The 17,316-nt window shown below is 41.3% G+C and overlaps 1 protein-coding gene across 2 annotated transcripts in view; it reads left to right on the top strand.

Annotated features, from left to right (window-relative positions):
• Window positions 1–17,316, top strand: part of kctd16b (potassium channel tetramerization domain containing 16b) — a 184,706-nt gene that overhangs the window by 27,493 nt on the left and 139,897 nt on the right. The gene's annotated exons all lie outside the window — the stretch shown is intronic.

The raw sequence follows: 17,316 nt of genomic DNA, 5'->3' as shown, positions 1-17,316 counted from the left end.
TAAATGCCCAGCAATTAGTGCTGCCTGTCAGTAGCACTAAACATGCTATAGAGTTGCAGCTGCACGTCACATTGTACTCTGCTTCCAAAATTCTGTTTCACTTCAATGGAACCAAATCTAGGAAACAGAATACAATATAGTATTGCTGCTATTTAGTGCTACTGGCTGGGAATGAATTTCTACTCAAGGTTGTAAGCTGCAAGGATAACATTAATAGACCCTTGGAAAAGTACTCTGATTGTAATGCCACCTCTGCTTTTGTCAGCAAAGAACAAGCTGCTGGAGGAGCTCGGCAGGTCAGGCAGCATCTGTGAAGGCAAAGGGATAGTCAACATTTTGGGTTGAGACCCTGCAAAAGGACTGTGAATGTAGCCAGTATAAAGTGGTCAGGCAGGAGCTGCCAAGCAATAAGTGGATCAGGTGAGGAGGGGTTCCTGGGCAGATGGAGCCAACCCATCCTCAGTCCCTCCTCACTTGTATCCACCTATTGCTTGCCAGCTTCTGCCTCACCCTTTTCCCTCACCTCTTTATTATTGGTCATCTCCCCTTTACACTCTCAGACCTGAAATGTCGACTATCGCTTTGCCTTCACAGATACTGCTTCACTTGCTGACTTCCTCCAGCAGCTTGTTTTTAGCTCCAGATCCCAGCATCTGCAGTCTCTTGTGTCTCTGCTATCATCAGACTGACTTCATGTTATGTTGTTATATTGCGTGCAGCCTGTTTGCCACAGAACAGAGAGGATAACTACAAGTAACCTTCATGTCATGCTTTTCTCCTTGTAAGAAAAAAATAAACATCAAGTTTTGCAGTAAAGCAAAAATAAAAAAAAACACAGATGCTGGAAATCTCAAATAAAAGCAGAAAGTGCCAGAAGGCAAATGGCATATTGGTTCATGTAATAGGGTTGAAGATTAGAAATAGGGAAGTTTTGTTACAATTGTGCAGCGTACTGGTGAGGTCACATCTGGATCACAACGCACAATTTTGATCCTCTTATTTAAGAAAGGATGTACTGGCATTGGTGACAGTACAAAAGAGATTCACTTGTCCAGTTCCTTGGATAAGAGGGTTGCCCAGTCACATGGCTAAAGAAATTAGATCTATGTTCTTTAGAATTTCGAAGAATGCGGAGTGATCTTATTTGAAACATGTTAGATCATAAGGGGGCATGACAGGGTAGATGATGAGATGTGTCCACATTTCAGATCGATGACCTTTAATCAGAATCCCAAAAAAGTTAAAGACAATGCAAGTTTTATGGTGGAGAAAGGATAGAAACCTTAGAGTCATGGAGTGATACAGCACAGAAACAGACCCTTCAGCCTACCATGTCTATGCCAACCATCAAATACCCATGTACACTATTCCAATTTACCAGCACTTAGTCCATAGAAGTTAATGTTGAGTCTAAAAGGGTGTAATGGGCTGAGTTTGAGGTGAGGATTAGTTCCTTGAACTTGCATTTCATTGGAACAGTAAAGGATCCTGCATAGATAGTTCAGAGTGAGAAAGGGATGGAATATTGAGGTGACAGGAGAGCTGAACCTCAAAGGGATGTCTTTGGAGAAAAGGGGTGTTCTGCAAAATGGTTACCCAATTGGCTTTTCTCCCTAGAGCCTAGTGCATTGTGAACAGAGAATATTTGATGTGCTAAGTAGAAACAAGTACAATTCAATCACCTGGAAAGAGAGTTTGGTAGTCTAGATGGTGGGGAGGGTAAAGAAAAAAGGGCAAGTATTACAGATCCTGTGATTGCATGGAAAGTGTTTTGGGAGTGGAGAAGGTGTTGTTGGAGATTGAGAAGTGAGCCAGTGCGTTACAAAGGAAACAGTTTTTATGGAACGTTAAAAGAGGAATGAGTGGAAGATATTGGTGGTGGCGTTGTTCTGGAGATAAAAAAAATATGGAGGTGATTCTATTGAAGATGAAGGTTGGTGTAGTGGAAGCTGAGGAGCAGGGGAACTCGGATAGTTCCATCAAGGTTCTACAAGAGAGGGGAAAGGGGTAAAACCAGAAGTGTGGGAAATGGAACTGATTGTTTGATTCTAAATTTAAAGGTTTCTTGTGACTTTCATAAAATATCAGATATTTACTATTTTAGTTTGTGATGTCAGCAGAACTGCTAAGTGGAAGCAGCATCTGTGGGAGGAAAGGAATTTTGATGTTTCAAGTCAAAACCCTGCATCAGGACCCGACAAGTTGACAATTCCTTTCCTCACACAGATGCAGCTAAACCCACTGAGTTCCTCCAGCAGATTGCTTGTTGCACCAGATTCCAGCATCTGCAGTCTCTCGTGTCTCCTGCTAAGTGGAAGGATTGGCTTGTAACTCCCTCCAATGATCAACCACTGCATTCGTGCTCTGTCACATTTATTATGGCAATGCATTCAGCAGTTGTTGTGGAGCAACAAATTGCACATGAAAAATTACATATCTCTAGAGGATAATCACATGAAAATGGAAAATTCTTCAATCATGCCTAGGAGTAAAGTGAAAAATGATATGCTCTGGAATTCCCATTAGAATAAGTAAGAACATCAGAAACTGATGTGAGAATATATCACAAACCCCTTGAGGAATTGTGTCTGATCCTCAACTACTTTCCCACTCCTTCTCATAACCCATGATTACCTTAAAATCGCACCCTTGAATAAACTGACAATTGAGGATCTGCAGCACTCGAGTAGAAAATTCTCAAGTTTCACAGCTCTGTAAATGAAGAAATTCATCTTTATTCTGAGAAAATTCTTCCATGGATCTGGATTGCTTAGCCAGGGTTAAAATGCTCTTAGTGTCTACCTGGTCAAATTATCTCGCATGATATCACCTTGAATTCTTCTAAACTCCAGACTCTTTCTATGCCATTACAGATTGCAGTGGTGTTCACTCAACATCAGAGAACCAGTACAAAAGCTTGAGAAACTTCTTGATATTTTACACTGGTTTAAAAACGTCACAATGCAAACAGCCCTGTTAACAGTATTGCCCACATTCCCATGTCAAATTAATCTCTGCTAATTATGTCCATTTGCAGCCTTTCAGAGTTCACATAATGGTCATTTTTATGTGTTCCAGGCCCATAGATAGGGTGAAAGTGTTTAAATATTCACAGAATCACAGAAAGATTATAGCACAGAAAGGGAACCTTTGATTGTTGAATCCTTATCTGCTCTATGCAAAAGTAATCCAGCTAGCCTCACTCCCTTACACTCTCCCTTCAATCATGCAAATTCTTTCCTTTTAAATATTTATCCAGGTCCCTATTAAATCCTACAATTTAATCTGTCTGCACTGCTACTCCTGGAAGTGTATTCCAGACCTGAACCATTTGCTGTGTCTCTCAAGTCACTTTTGGTTCTTTTGCAAATCACTTTCATTCTTTGTCCCGTGGTTCTTGATTCTTCTGCCAGTGAGAACAATTTCTATTTACTCTATCTCTATTCTTCTTGATTTTAAATGCTTCTATCAGATCCCCTTGCGAATCCGGGAAAAACAAAATGTAATGAATGATATGTCATAGGGATCGCTGCTATGGCCTCAAATATTTTACAATTTATATAAGTGACTTGGATGAAGGCACCAAAGGTAAAGTTGCTAAGTTTCTATACGGAACAAAGATAGTCAAAGTCAAAATCCAGTTTATTGTCGTCTGCACAAGTACACCTATGCACAGGTGCAATGGAAAACCTACTTGCAGCAGCAGCACAGGCAGATAGCATAAGATAAGAAGCATTCACAAGTAAAACATAAATTAAACATAATTTTTACAAGAAAGAACACAATTACTACAAAAAAAAGTCCATTGTAGTCCAAAGTAATCAAAGTGGTCACAGTGTTGCTTTACTGATGTAATGATTAGGGTTGTGCATGTTGGTTCAAGAGCCGAATGTTGAAGGCTGTAATTGGTTGTGAAGGCAAAATAAGGAAGCTACAGGGGGATATGGATAGGTTCAGTGAGGAGGCAAAGATCTGATAACCTGATTATAATGTGGGAAAATATGAACTTGTCCATAATAGCAGGAAAAATAAAAAGAAGCACATTATTTAAGTGGGGAGTGGTTGCAGCGATTTTTTTTTACTCTCCTCTGAATTAGTCCATTCTCACTTATGTTAACAACCTATCATTTGTCATGTGCTTTTTTTTCCTGCCCTGTTAAATCTTTATTACTTTGGTCACCTAGAGAGTTCTGGCTTTAATTCCTTTAAATTTTTTCTCTTGAGGATGTACATAGACTGTAGTTGAAATATCTCCTCTGTAAATGCTCTCACTGTTCAATTACAGTTTTACCAGAAAGCTTTGATTCAATTTTACTGTGAAATTGGCACTTCTCCAACTGACAACTTTTACTTTGGAGATGACTTAATCCTATTCCATAGCTAATTTCTTAATTGTTCCCCCACTGTTATTTGCTCCACATAGCTCATATTCAGAACCTGGCAATGCTGTCTTTCTCATTGAGCTGGAAACATACCGATCAATAAAGTTCTCTTGAACACACTTCAAAATCTCCTCCCTGTCTTTGCCCTCACAATCCATATATCATCACTGGTCTATAGGTTTTGCACATTCTCTAAATATTTTGCAAATTTGCCCCTCAGTATCTTTCCCACTAGTTGGCAGTCTACGGAGTGGTGCCAGTGGCATAATTGCAACTCTATTGTTTTTTTAAATACTGATCAGATGGATTCTGTTCTTGATTCCAGGTCTTTCACCCTTTCCTTCATTCCAATATTTTCCTTAATGAAAACTGCCCCACCACCATCACTATCCTTTCTGTCCTTTCTTCCCTTCTCTGTCTTTTCTGAACACCTTGTACCCAGGAATGTTTAAGACCCATTTTTGCCTTTTTTTTAGTCAGGTCTCTATTTTTGCCAGGACATCAGAACCCACATGCTTAATTGTGCCTCTTGCTCCCTAGTCTTGTTTAAAACACTTATTTTTTCATGCATGCAGCATGAGCCTGTTTTATACCTTATTGTATTCTCTCTTAGTCCAGTCTAGAAATCTTCCTGTTTCTTGTTCTAGTGCTATTAATCTCTCGGAATCCATTTTGCATCTTTTCTCTCCTATTCCATGCTACCTTCTTGTTCACATCTTCCTGCCAAACTAGTTTTAACCTCTCCCCACAGCACCAACAAACCTTCAGTGAGGATGTTTATCCCAACTCTGTTGAGGTGCAATCAGTCTAGCCCCTCCAGGTCTCACCTCTCTGAGACTTGGTTCCAAAATCCTAAAAATCTAATGTCCTCTCTCCTGCACCATCTCTTCAGTGATAAATTTATCTGTGCTGTCCTCCTATTTCTATACTCACTGGTGCATGGCACAAGGGGTAATCCTTAGATAACCACCTTTGATATCCTACTTCTTAATCCCTTTCTTAACTACTAAAATCTGCTTGCAGGACTTCATCCCTTTCCCTGCTTACGTCATTGGTAACTATATGGACCATGGCCTCAGCGCAGTTCATTCTCCCCTTTAAGAATGTTCCACAGCTGTTCAGTTAGTCCTTCACCTTGGTCCCATTAACAACAATGTCTGTTTGCTTCCTTAACTATAAAATCCCCTATAATTATTGCTCCCTTGACCTTTTCTCTCCCTCCCTGTGAGATTGATATATGCAGGGTCCTGATACAGTGTTTTGACCTGAAACATCAACAATTCCTTTCATGCCACAGATGCTGCCTGACTCGCTGAGTTCTTCCAGTAGATTATTTGTTGCTTCGGTTTGACTGAAGCTTACTTTGAAAACAAATGTAACTTTGAGCAGAATTTGTAGCTGGTTCATCAAATATACGTCAAAAGGAAACAGTTGGCCCAGGTGCACTCTTATCCAGATGGATATACGACAACCGAACATTAGCGCAGCCCAAAGGATGATAGTCTGTGGTAGTCAGGTATTATTTTTATTTTCTCAAGAGATGTTTGCACTGCCTGCAAGGTCAATATTTAACGATCATTCCTAATTGCCCTTGAGAAGGTGTCAGCAACTTTTTGAACAGCTGCAGTGCTTGTGATGAAGATTAACAGATGTGTGATTATAACATGAATTTAAACAACACAATTGCTTTCCACATTGATTATCGGAGCAAAGTTTAACATTGAATTTTTAATTTGAATTTGATTTCTTTGAAGAAGATATTGCCACTTCAAGGCTTTTTATGGGCTTATATTGCAGCAATTTGGTCTTTGTATCCTCTTTAGCCATGAGAGGTGAGGTCCCAGAGGACTGGAGGATAGCCAATGTTGTTCCTCTGTATAAGAAGGGAAATAGAGGAAATTTTAGGTCGGTGAGCCTTATATCAGTGGTAGGGAACTATCGAAGAAGGTTCTGAGGATAGGATCTACTTGCATCTGGAAAAGCATAGACTTATTTGGGATTGTCAGCATGACTTTGTGTGGGGGAAGTCAAGTCATACAAACCTGATTGAGATTTTTGAGGAGGTGATGAAGATGATTGGAAGAGGGTAGGACAGTGGATGTTGTATACATGGACTTTAATAAAGCTTTTGACAAGGTCCCTCATGGGAGGTTGATCCAGAAGATTAAGGCACATGCAATCCATGGAGACTTGGTAGATTGGATTCAAAATTGGCTTGGCCATAGAAAACAGAGGGTAGTAGTGGAAGGGTGTTATTCTGACTGGAAGTCTGTGACCAGTGGTGTTCTGCATGGATCAGTGCCAGACATCTGATATTTGTGATACATGTAAATGGTTAGGACGAAAAATGTAAATGGGCTGATTGGTAAGTTTACAGATGACACAAAAATTGGCAGAGTTGTGGATAGTGAGGAAGGTTGTCAAAGGATTCGTCAGGATATAGACCAGTTGGAAAGGTGAGCAGAGAAATGGCAGATGGAGTTTAATTCAGACAAGTGTGAGGTGTTGCACTTTTGAAGGTCCAATGTAAAAGGAAAGTATATAGTAAATAGCAGGACCCTTTAGAACATTGATGTACAGAGGGATCTAGGGATGCAAGTCCATAGCTCATAGTGGTAATACAAGTAGATAGGGTTGTAAAAAAGGTGGATGACATACTTGCCTTCATGGGGTCTGGATGTTGAGCATAGAAGTCAGAAAGCCACGTTGTAGCTGTGTAAAACTTTGATTAGGCCACACTTGGAGTACTGTGTGCAGTTCTGGTTGCCACATTACGGGAAGGATGTGGAAGCTTTAGAGAGGATGCAGAAGAGGTTCACTGGGGTGTTTGCCTGAATTAGAGAGTATTATCTATAAGTGGAGGTTGGACAAATTTGGATTGTTTTCTCTGCAGTGAAGGAAGTTGAGGGATGATTTGAAAAAAGTATATAAAATTATGAGAGGCCTAGATAGGGTAGAGAGTCAGTCTTTTTCCCAGGGTGGGAATGTCAAATACTATCTCCGGCATAACTTTAAGGGAAGAGGGGAAAAGTTTAAAGGAGATTTACAAGGCAAGTTTTTTACACAGAGACTGGTAGGTGCCTGGAATGCGTTGCCGGGGAGGCGGCAAAAGCAGATATGATAGCAATGTTTAAGAGGTATTTAGACAGGCACGTGAACAGGCAGGGAATGGAGGGATACAGACCGTGTGCAGGCAGATGGGATTAGTTTAAATTGGCATCATTGTTGACACCGACACGGTGGGCCGAAGGGCCTGTTCCTGTACTGTTCTATGTTTTATTGCCTTGTGATGTTTTTACTATATTAAGGAAGCTGTATAAAGGCAATCTGTGGTTGTTGTTATTGACAAAATAAACTATTTTGGTTCTGGAATCATAAAGGAATTTCTGCTTAATGCCAGACATAATGGCTTGACCGGCTATGGAGTACAATGATGCATAAAGCATAAATGAGTCTGGGGATCCAAATAGGAAGCTGTAGTGGAGTGTGAACACAATTGCATTCTAATACACTTTAACCCCCTGAGCAACAAAATTAAAGAATGATTTGTAATATTTTACATGTAATGTATTTCACACTCCCGGAAGACCATTTCAAAATACTTTAACAGATAAGTACTTCATTGAAGTATTGCTACTGTTGTATTGTGAAAATTGTAGATGTCAATATGTGTGCAGTAAACTCCGACTAAGAGCCAACAGCCAAATTATCACTTGCAGGAATGCTGAATGCTTGATAAATAACGGCCAGAATACCAGAGGGGCCCCTGCTCTTCTAGAAGTTAGCGCCTCAGGATTTTTTATGTCTATCTGAGAGTGCAGGGTCTCAGTTTAGCATCTTGTCTGAAAGTTGACACCTTCAATTGTGCAGCACTGTCTTCGTACTGTAATGAATAGGCAGCCGAGAATTTGGTACTCAATTTGCTAGAATGGAAAAGGTCAAGACCTTCTGACTCAGACCCATCAAATATTGTAGTTCCAAAGCTGCATGTATTTTGTTCATCTGAGCAAAGTCATAAAAGCTTTATGTAACTTTCACTGATTAAGAATTGTTTAAGCAGATAAATAATTTGCAGGGATGAAGACAGAATGACATTGGAACTGTGACCGGCTCTGAGGCTCAGAGAGAAAAGGTGCAGTCAGACATGACGAAAGTGATAGGAGACTTGATAGTGAGGGGGGCATACAGAAGATTCTGTAGCTGCAGAAGAGATGCCAGCATCAAGGATGTCTCTGAGCAGCTGCAGAAAACACTCAAGGGGAGGGCAAACAGCCAGAAGTAATTGTACATGTTGGTACAAATGACATAGGTAGAACAAGGGATGGGGTCCTGCAGAATGACTATAGGGAGTTAGGTAAGAAGTTAAAAAGCAGGACCTTGAGGTTGGTGATCTCTGGATTACACCCAGTGCCACGTGCTAGTAAGGTCAGAAATAGAAAGATAGGCCAGAAGAATTTGTGGCTGAGGAGCTGGTGCAGGGGGCAGGCATTCAGGTTCTTGGACCATTGGGATCTCTTCTGGGGTAGAGGTGGCCTGTATCAGAGGGACAGGTTGCACTTGAACCAGAAAGGGACCAATATCCTTGAAGGGAAATTTGCTAATGCTACATGGAGAATTGAAACGAGGTTGGCAGGGGGGGGGGACTCTGAGGAGGAGCGAGTCATGGGATAAAGTGGTAGCCAGCAAGAGCAAGTTTAGTAATCAGGATAGCCAGGGGCATAGTAAAGGCAGGGAAAGGAATACCCAGTTAAACTGCACTTATTTCAATGCATGAGGTTTAACAGGTAAGGCAGACAAACTCAGAGCGTGGATTGGCTATGAGGACTGGGATGTTATAGCCATAACAGAAACATGGCTGAGAAGAAGGCAGGACTGGCAGCTCAATATCCCAGGATACAGATGCTACAGGTGTGACAGAGGTACAGGTAGGTGAGGAGGGGGTGTTGTCTTTTTGATAATGGAGGACATAACAGCAGTACTTAGAGATGACATTCTTGGGGGATCGTACAGTGAGGCCATATGTGCAGAACTTAGAAACAAGAAGGGGAGGGTCACTCTATGTATTATAGAGTTCCCCAGTAGTCAGTGGCAACTTGAGGAACAGGTGTGTAGAAAAATTGTTCATAGTTGTAAGACCCTACTTGGGAGGGTGCAATACTGGACTTCCTCTTAGGGAATGAGGTAGGGCAAGTAATGGAAGTGGCAGTCAGGGAGCACTTTGGCTCCAGTGACCATAATTCTATTAGTTTTAAGATAGTGATGGAAAAGGATAGGACAGGTCCACAGGTTAGGGTCATAAACTGGAGCAGGGCTAATTTTGGAGGAATTAGGCAGGATCTAGCAGAGGTCGATTGGGTGAGCCTTCTTGAAAGGAAAGGAATGAATAGCAAGTGGGAGGCTTTAAAAGTGTGATATCAAGAGTCCAGGAGCAGGGTGAAGGGTAAACCTGGCAAGTTCAGTGAACTTTGGCTGACGAGAGATATTGAGGCTCTAGCCAAGAAAAAGAAGGAAGCGTACATTGGGGTTAGGAGGTCAGGGATGAGTGAATCCCTTGATGACTATAAAAAGATTAAGAGTACTCTTGAGGAAAATCAGGAGAGCAAAGAGAGGGTATGAGCTGGATCTGGCAGGTAAGGTTAAGGAAAATCTCAAGAGGTTCTATAACTATATAAACAGTAAAATGGTGGCAAGGGAGAGAGTAGGTCCTCTTGGAGATCAGCAAGGCCGCCTATGTCTCGATCCACAGGAGGTTGGTAGGATTTTTAACGAATATTTCTCCTTGGGGTTCACTGAGGAGAAGTCATGGTTGCTCAAGAGATAAGGGAAGCTAAGATAAGATATCTTTTTTAGTCACATGTACATCGAAACACACAGTGAAATGCATCTTTTGCGTAAGAGTGTTCTGGGGGCAGCCTGCAAGTGTTGCCATGCTTCCAGTGCCAACATAGCATGCCCATAACTTCCTAACCTGTACGTCTTTGGAATGTGGGAGGAAACCGGAGCACCTGGAGGAAACCCATGTGAGATGGAAACTAGTGGAGATGTTTTGGAGGAAATTCATATTACCAGGGAGGAAGTATTTGCAGCCTTACAGTGCATTAAGGTGGATAGATTCCCAGGGCCTGACTGAGTCTATCCTTGGACATTATGGGAGGCTAGAGAAGAAATTGGGGAGGCCCATGTGGAGCTACTTTCTTCATCGTTAGCCATTGGTGAAGTTTCTGAAGACTGAAAGGCGGCTAATGTTGTGCAGTTGTTTAAGAAGGGAAGCATGGACAAGCCAGGGAGCTACAGGCCGGTCAGCCTGACATCAGTAGTGGGGAAGTTACTGGAGAAAATTCTCGGGGACAAGATCTACCAGCATTTGAATAGACAGAGTCTGATTAGGAGGAGTCAGCATGGCTTTGTGCATGGAAAGTTGTGCTTGACAAATCTTTGAGTTTTTTGAAGAGGCAACCAAAAAGGTAGATGAGGGTAGGGCAGTGGATGTTGTCAATTTGTACTTTAGCAGGGCCTTCAACAAGGTCCCTCATGGTCGGCTGGTCTGGAAGGTTCGGTCCCATGGAATACAGGGAGAGCTAGTTAGGTGGATTCAAAATTAGCTCAGAGGTAGGAAGCAGAGGGTGGTGGTTGAAGGTTGTTTCTCAGAATGGGGTCAGTGACTAGTCGTATGCCACAGGGGTCGGTGTTGGGACCCTTGTTATTCATTATTTATACAAATAATTTGGATGTGAATGCACAAGGCTGATCAGTAAGTTTGCGGATGACACAAAATTAGGAGGTGTTGTTGATAGTGAAGAAGGTCATTGTAGGTTACAGGGGGACCTTGATCAGTTGGGGAAGTGGGCCAAGGAGTGGCAAATGGATTTCAATACAGATAAGTGAGGTTATGCATCTTGGAAAAGTCAAACCAGTAATGGACGTATACTATGAATGGTAGGGCACTAGGGAGTGTAATGGAACAGAGGGACCTAGGAGTACAAGTGCATAGTTCGTTGAAAGCAGCGTCACGAGTAGACAGGGTGGTGAAAAAGGCATTTCGCATGCTGGCCTTCATCAGTCGGGGCGTTCAGTGTAGGAGTTGGAACATTATGTTGCAGTTGTATAAGTCGTTGGTGAGGCCACACTTGGAGTACTGTGTGCAGTTTTGGTCATCCTGTTATAGGAAAGATGTGGTTAAACTGGAAAGAGTGCAGCAAAGATTTATGAGGATGTTGCCAGGACTAGAGGCCTGAGTTATAAGGAGAGGTTGGCCAGGCTAGGTCTTTATTCCATGGAATGTAGGAGAATGAGAGGCAATGTTATAGAAATGTTTAATATTATGAGGAGCATAGATAAGGTTGATGGTAACAATCTTTTCCCCAGGGTAGGGGAGTCCAAAACTAGGGGGCATAGATTTAGGGTGAGAGGGGAAAGATTTAAAAGGGACCTGAGGGGCAACTTTTTCACGCAGAGGGTGGTGAGTATATGGGACAAGCTGCCAGAGGAAGTGGTTGAGGCAGGCACAATAATATCACTTAAGAAGCACTTGGACTGGTACATGGAGGAGCGGGGCTTAGAGGGTATGGGCTGAATGCAGGAAATTGGGACTAGCTGGGTGCACAATGTGGTTGGCATGGACTGGTTGGGCTGAAGGGCCTGTGTCCATGCAGTATTGCTCTATGACTTATCAGATCTCTCAGACACATAGAAGTACATAAGAAAACAGAATGTGCAACCCTGAAACAGGCCAGCTGGCCTAACCAAATAGTGCCGGTGTTCCTGCTCTCCCCAGGCTGAGTTATGAATTCATGTTACTGGAGTGGGACTTGAATGAAATCTTCTGGCTTCAAGGCAAGAATGCTGTTGGTGAGATAAGGCTGGCACAGCACACTCAAAATGTTTTACATTCAGTTAACTAATTTAAAGTGTAATGTTTTTCATAAATCAACTCTAACTAATAACATTGATATTTTTCTGTATTGTCTTAAAATGAAAAAATATATACAACTAATGTTGAGTGCTGATATAGACATTATCTTTGAGTTGATGTTCGACAATAGCTCCAGGGCAGAGAGAAGGATGTAGTTTATTGGCATTAAACTGGCATCTGAATTTTCCTTGAATTTTGAGCCCTGGAAGCATCAAGCTATAAATTAGTCTGGCCCATCACTAACGTAGAAATAACGTTTGAGTTTCAGTGTACATTTCAGCACCTAATGTAGCCCCTGGTGCTATAACCCATGGCATGAAGTCTTGCTCTGGATGTTACGTGCTGCAGTAACACAATCTCCTGGAATGCATCTCCTACCTCTGGACGATGGGCACCATGAAACCTATGAAATCCTGTTCTGTTTTTCTGTAAATCCACAGTCCTCTCCTGGGCTACGTCATGCAGTTCTGATGAGGAGTAATGGGCCAGGTTGTCTTGATTTTGGCTTGTGCCCAAACTCACTGACCTGACTTTAATAATGTAACTCGGATACCAAGGGTTAGTTAAGTTGAACAACGATCCCCGAGATTCTTCTCTTAAAGTTCTAGAATATAATTAACTATATTAATAAAAAGCTTTAAAAAACAATAAAATAAATAAGCCACTCATTTGCACTTTTGCTCAAGTTGCGAGTGGTGACTCAGGCTGCATTCTTCAGGCTCCTGGGATTCACTGATGGTCTTTTGACAGCTCAAGCTGTGTTTTAAATATTTATGATAATCAGAGAGATTTAAAAACAGTTCAAGTAGGTTTAATTAATTTTTCATAAATTAAGAAATAAAAATAAGAAAAAATAGAAACACTTGGAAATCCTAGAAGTTAATTTGAAGCATTAATATAAATAACATGAATAAACCACTTACCTTGATATCAGCAACCCCACTCAAATGAATGGGGTTATGCTACTTACACTGATCATCCATGCCCTAAACTGAGGGGCCAGGTGTGAAGGGCATCTTGCTGGTCAGCTAATTACAGTAGTGCCCAACTGCTGGATGTGGTGGTGAGTGCAGTTCTGGAATATGTCAGTGATGAACTGACTCACAAGGAGGAGATAACCAATGCACCACAATGGATCCACTGACCAGGTGAGCATGATCTGGCCCATTATGACACCCACAATCCTGACCCAGGATATGATTGTGGTAACGCCAAGAATTTTGAAACTCACAGTCCAGTTACAGGGCATAACTCTCTATGGTAATGGGAAGTATTATGAAACACGTGGTCAGACTTGACCTTGTGTTTCATAATACTTCCCATTACAATAGAGTAATGGGAAATATTACTTCTGGACGATGGGCACCATGAAACCTATGAAATCCTGTTCTGCTTTGCTGTCAAACCCATAGTTCTCTCCTGGGGTATGTCAGGAGACTCATTGTGCTGAGGTGACTTATTGTGCTGGTGTGGGTTACTATGATCCTGATTTGGGTTATTATGAAATCTATCACCTTGTCCTTTGATACAGTTCATAGTACTTACCTGTAGTTCCATACATCTTGGCTGGTCAGTCCTGAGATGCAGAAGTATATAGCTCCCAATCCTGTAACACAAAATTGGTTGACAGCTGTGTGCAGGGAACCCACAACTTAAATCATCCTGGGAATATCTGACCTATTTTTATCTAGGCTTCGAACAGCAGATACAATCATTTATTTAATAATTTGTGAAATGTGCTGATGGGTTAGTGTTTTTGAGATTTTATCAGAGGTAGCTGTGAGAGTGCCAGCAGGTGTAAAGATTTATCTGCGTCCTGTCAAATGCAATATTTTTAAGATCTGATCTGATGAGCCCTTCCAGAGTGTAATATTGAATTCATCTGCAGATATAAAACATTTTGGAATAATGGTAAAAATAGCATTAATATTTTAGTGTGACATTGAAAGTCACAAAGAAATTAGATTTCTTTGGTGTGCTGCAAATTTATTTTGGTGGTGGATTGAATATCATCAGTCTCACACTCACTGAAAATATTCATTTCTTTTTCATTTTTATAAGACACACCATTTTTTTTACGGTCAATGACACCTTTTAAAGAGACGTAGATATCAATACAAGACCAATCTCCCTTTAGGGTTAGATACATCACTTGATGGTCTCAGGTCAGGTACAGAGCTGAGTAGTTTGAAGGAGAAAGTAGATTGACTAAAGCAACAGCGGGGTAATGAGGAACATACAATATCCAGTTTAAGATTTATACATAAAGTTAGAGAATATTTGCCAACTTGCAGGGGTTTGGGGAGATCAATATTGTTGCTGACCTTCAAAAAAAAATATCTGGACATTTCCCCCTGTGGGAATTTGTGGGAGTAAGCTAGTTCCATTGCACACAGGGAGGCCCTGTCTGTTGGTGAAAAGTTCAATGATATAACCAGGACAGAAGAGGTTTTGCCCACACAAATCTGCAAAGATTTCGACAACCAACCAAACCCTCTTTCTGGCTTAGCAACTTTCAAATCTGGCAAAGCACTGAATGCATTCAAAAACATTCACAAACTATTGAACACGTAATGTTTAAACATTTAAAAACAATTTTAAAGAAATATAAAATATCTAAAGCAACTTAACTGTGTTTAAATACCTCAAATAATTAAGAAGCAGCTAAATTAACCTTTTGGCCATTCCCCTCCATTGCAATCTATGTAAAAGCAGTTTGGCTGTTTTCACTGTGCAACTGGTTGGCAAAATGCTCCAGTTGCCACCCTACACATGACTCCAGTGTTGGAGAATCATTGGAAAAATACGTGCCAAGAGCTGACTGCACTTCAGGACTTCTGCATTTGAGAAGAATTTCCAACATTGTGAGAAAATCTAACCAGCAAAGGAGAGAACTGCTGATATTTCTCTGCAAAAGATCTTCATTAATGTATTTAGCCTCTTTCCTTCCAATGTCATGATATAAGACAAAGTCTAGGAACTGGTCAGAATACTGAGACTGTGTCACTTCCATCCTTGCTGTTACAGTGGTAAATCATGCCTGAATGAAGAATAAGCAGAAAGCATTCACTACTTTTCAGGAGTGTGGTGCTAAAAGCTCCATGCAAGCTTGCCAACAGAAGACTTTACTTTGTATAATGCCTTTCACCTTCCGAGCACGTCAATGCGCTTTAAAGTCAAGCTACCTCTGAAATGCACTTACTGTTGTAATGTATTTATGATTAAATAATCTGTTTTAGAAATGCTTATTAAGTGATAAATTTTGATCAGGAAACAAGGTCTGTGAAATAATCCCTTGGGGTCTTTTCAGCTCACCAAAGAGGGTAGACAGGGACTTAGTTTAACAACAGGTTATTGAGAGAGGAAAGAGAAGAGATTACTGGGGCCTTGACAGAGATCTTGGTATCATATTTAGCTACGAGTGAGGTCCCAAAGGGTTGGAGAATTGAAAGTGTTGTTCCCTGGTTTAAGAAATGCAGTAGAGACAAACCAGGAACTTAAAGGGCCAGTCAGTGGTAGGGAAATTGTTGGAGAAGATTAATACAGATAGGATCTACTCGCATCTGGAAGAGCATGGATTTATTAGGGCTAGTCAGCCTGGCTTTGTGCCGGGAAGATCATGTCTTACAAACATGATTGAGTTTTTTGAGGAGGTGATGAAGATGATTGAAGGGGGTAGGACAGTGGATGTTGTATACATGGACTTTAGTAAAACTTTTGACAAGTTCCCTCATGGGAGTTTGATCCAGAAGATTAAGGCAATCCAGGGAGCCTTGGTAGATTGGATTCAAAATTGGCTTGGCCATAGAAAACAGAGGGTAGTGGTGGAAAGGAGTTATTCTGACTGGAGGTCTGTGACCAGTGGTGTTCCGTGAAGATTAGTGCTGGGACCCATGTTGTTTATGTATGTAAATGTAAATGATTTGGCCAAAAATATAGGTGGGCTGATCAGTAAGTTTGCAGATGACACAAAAATTGGCAGAGTTGTAGATAGTGAGGAAGGTTGTCAAAGGACTCAGCAGGATATAGACCAGTTGGAAAGGTGGGCAGAGAAATGGCAGATGCAGTTTAATTCCAGCAAGTGTGAGGTGTTGCATTATGGGAGGTCAAATGCAAGGGGAAAGTGTACAGTAAATGGCAGGACCCTTAGGACCATTGGTGTACAGAAAGATCTTGGGGTTCAAGTCTATAGCTCCCTGAAAGTGGCAACAGAAGTAGATTGGATGGTAAAGAAGGTGTAGGGCATACTTACCTTCATCAATCAGTGTGTTAAATATGAAAGTTGGGAGGTAATGTTGCAACTGTATAAAACTTTGATTAGGCCACATTTAGAGTATTGTGTGCAGTTCTGGTCGCCATATTAAAGGATGTGGAGGCTTCGAAGAGGGTGCAGGACAGATTCAGCAGGATTTTACCTGTGACCAGTAGTCTGTGACCAGTGGTGTTTCATAAGGATCAGTGCTGGGACATCTGATGTTTGTGATACATGTAAATGATTTGGATGAAAATGTAGGTGGGCTGATTAGTAAGTTCAGATCATCTAAAATTGGCAGAGTTGTGGATAGTGAGGAAGATTGTCAAAGGATTCAGCAGGATATAGGCCAGTGGAAAGGTGGGTAGAGAAATGGCAGATGGAGTTTAATTCAGACAAGTGTGAGGTGTTGCATTTTCGGAGGTCCAATGTAAAAGGAAGGTATACAGTAAATAGCAGGACTCCTAAGAGCATTGATATACAGAGGGATCTAGGGGTGCAAGTACATAGCTCATAGTGGTAATACAAGTAGATAGGGTGGCAAAGAAGGCATGCGGCATACTTGCCTTCATCGCTCAGGGTGGTAAATATAAAAGTTGGGAAGTAATGTTGCAGCTGTATAAAACTTTGATTAGGCCACATTTAGAGTATTGTGTGCAGTTCTGATCACCATATTAAAGGAAGGATGTGGAGACATTAGAGAGAGTGCAGAGAAGAGGTTTAGCAGGATTTTACCTGGATTAGAGAGTATTGACTATGAGGAGAGGTTG

The sequence above is a fragment of the Pristis pectinata genome, chromosome 4 (assembly GCF_009764475.1).
Source record: "Pristis pectinata isolate sPriPec2 chromosome 4, sPriPec2.1.pri, whole genome shotgun sequence".
Taxonomy (NCBI): domain Eukaryota; kingdom Metazoa; phylum Chordata; class Chondrichthyes; order Rhinopristiformes; family Pristidae; genus Pristis; species Pristis pectinata.
The sequence above is the reverse complement of the archived record's forward strand: the minus strand, read 5'-3'. Positions and strand labels throughout refer to the sequence as shown.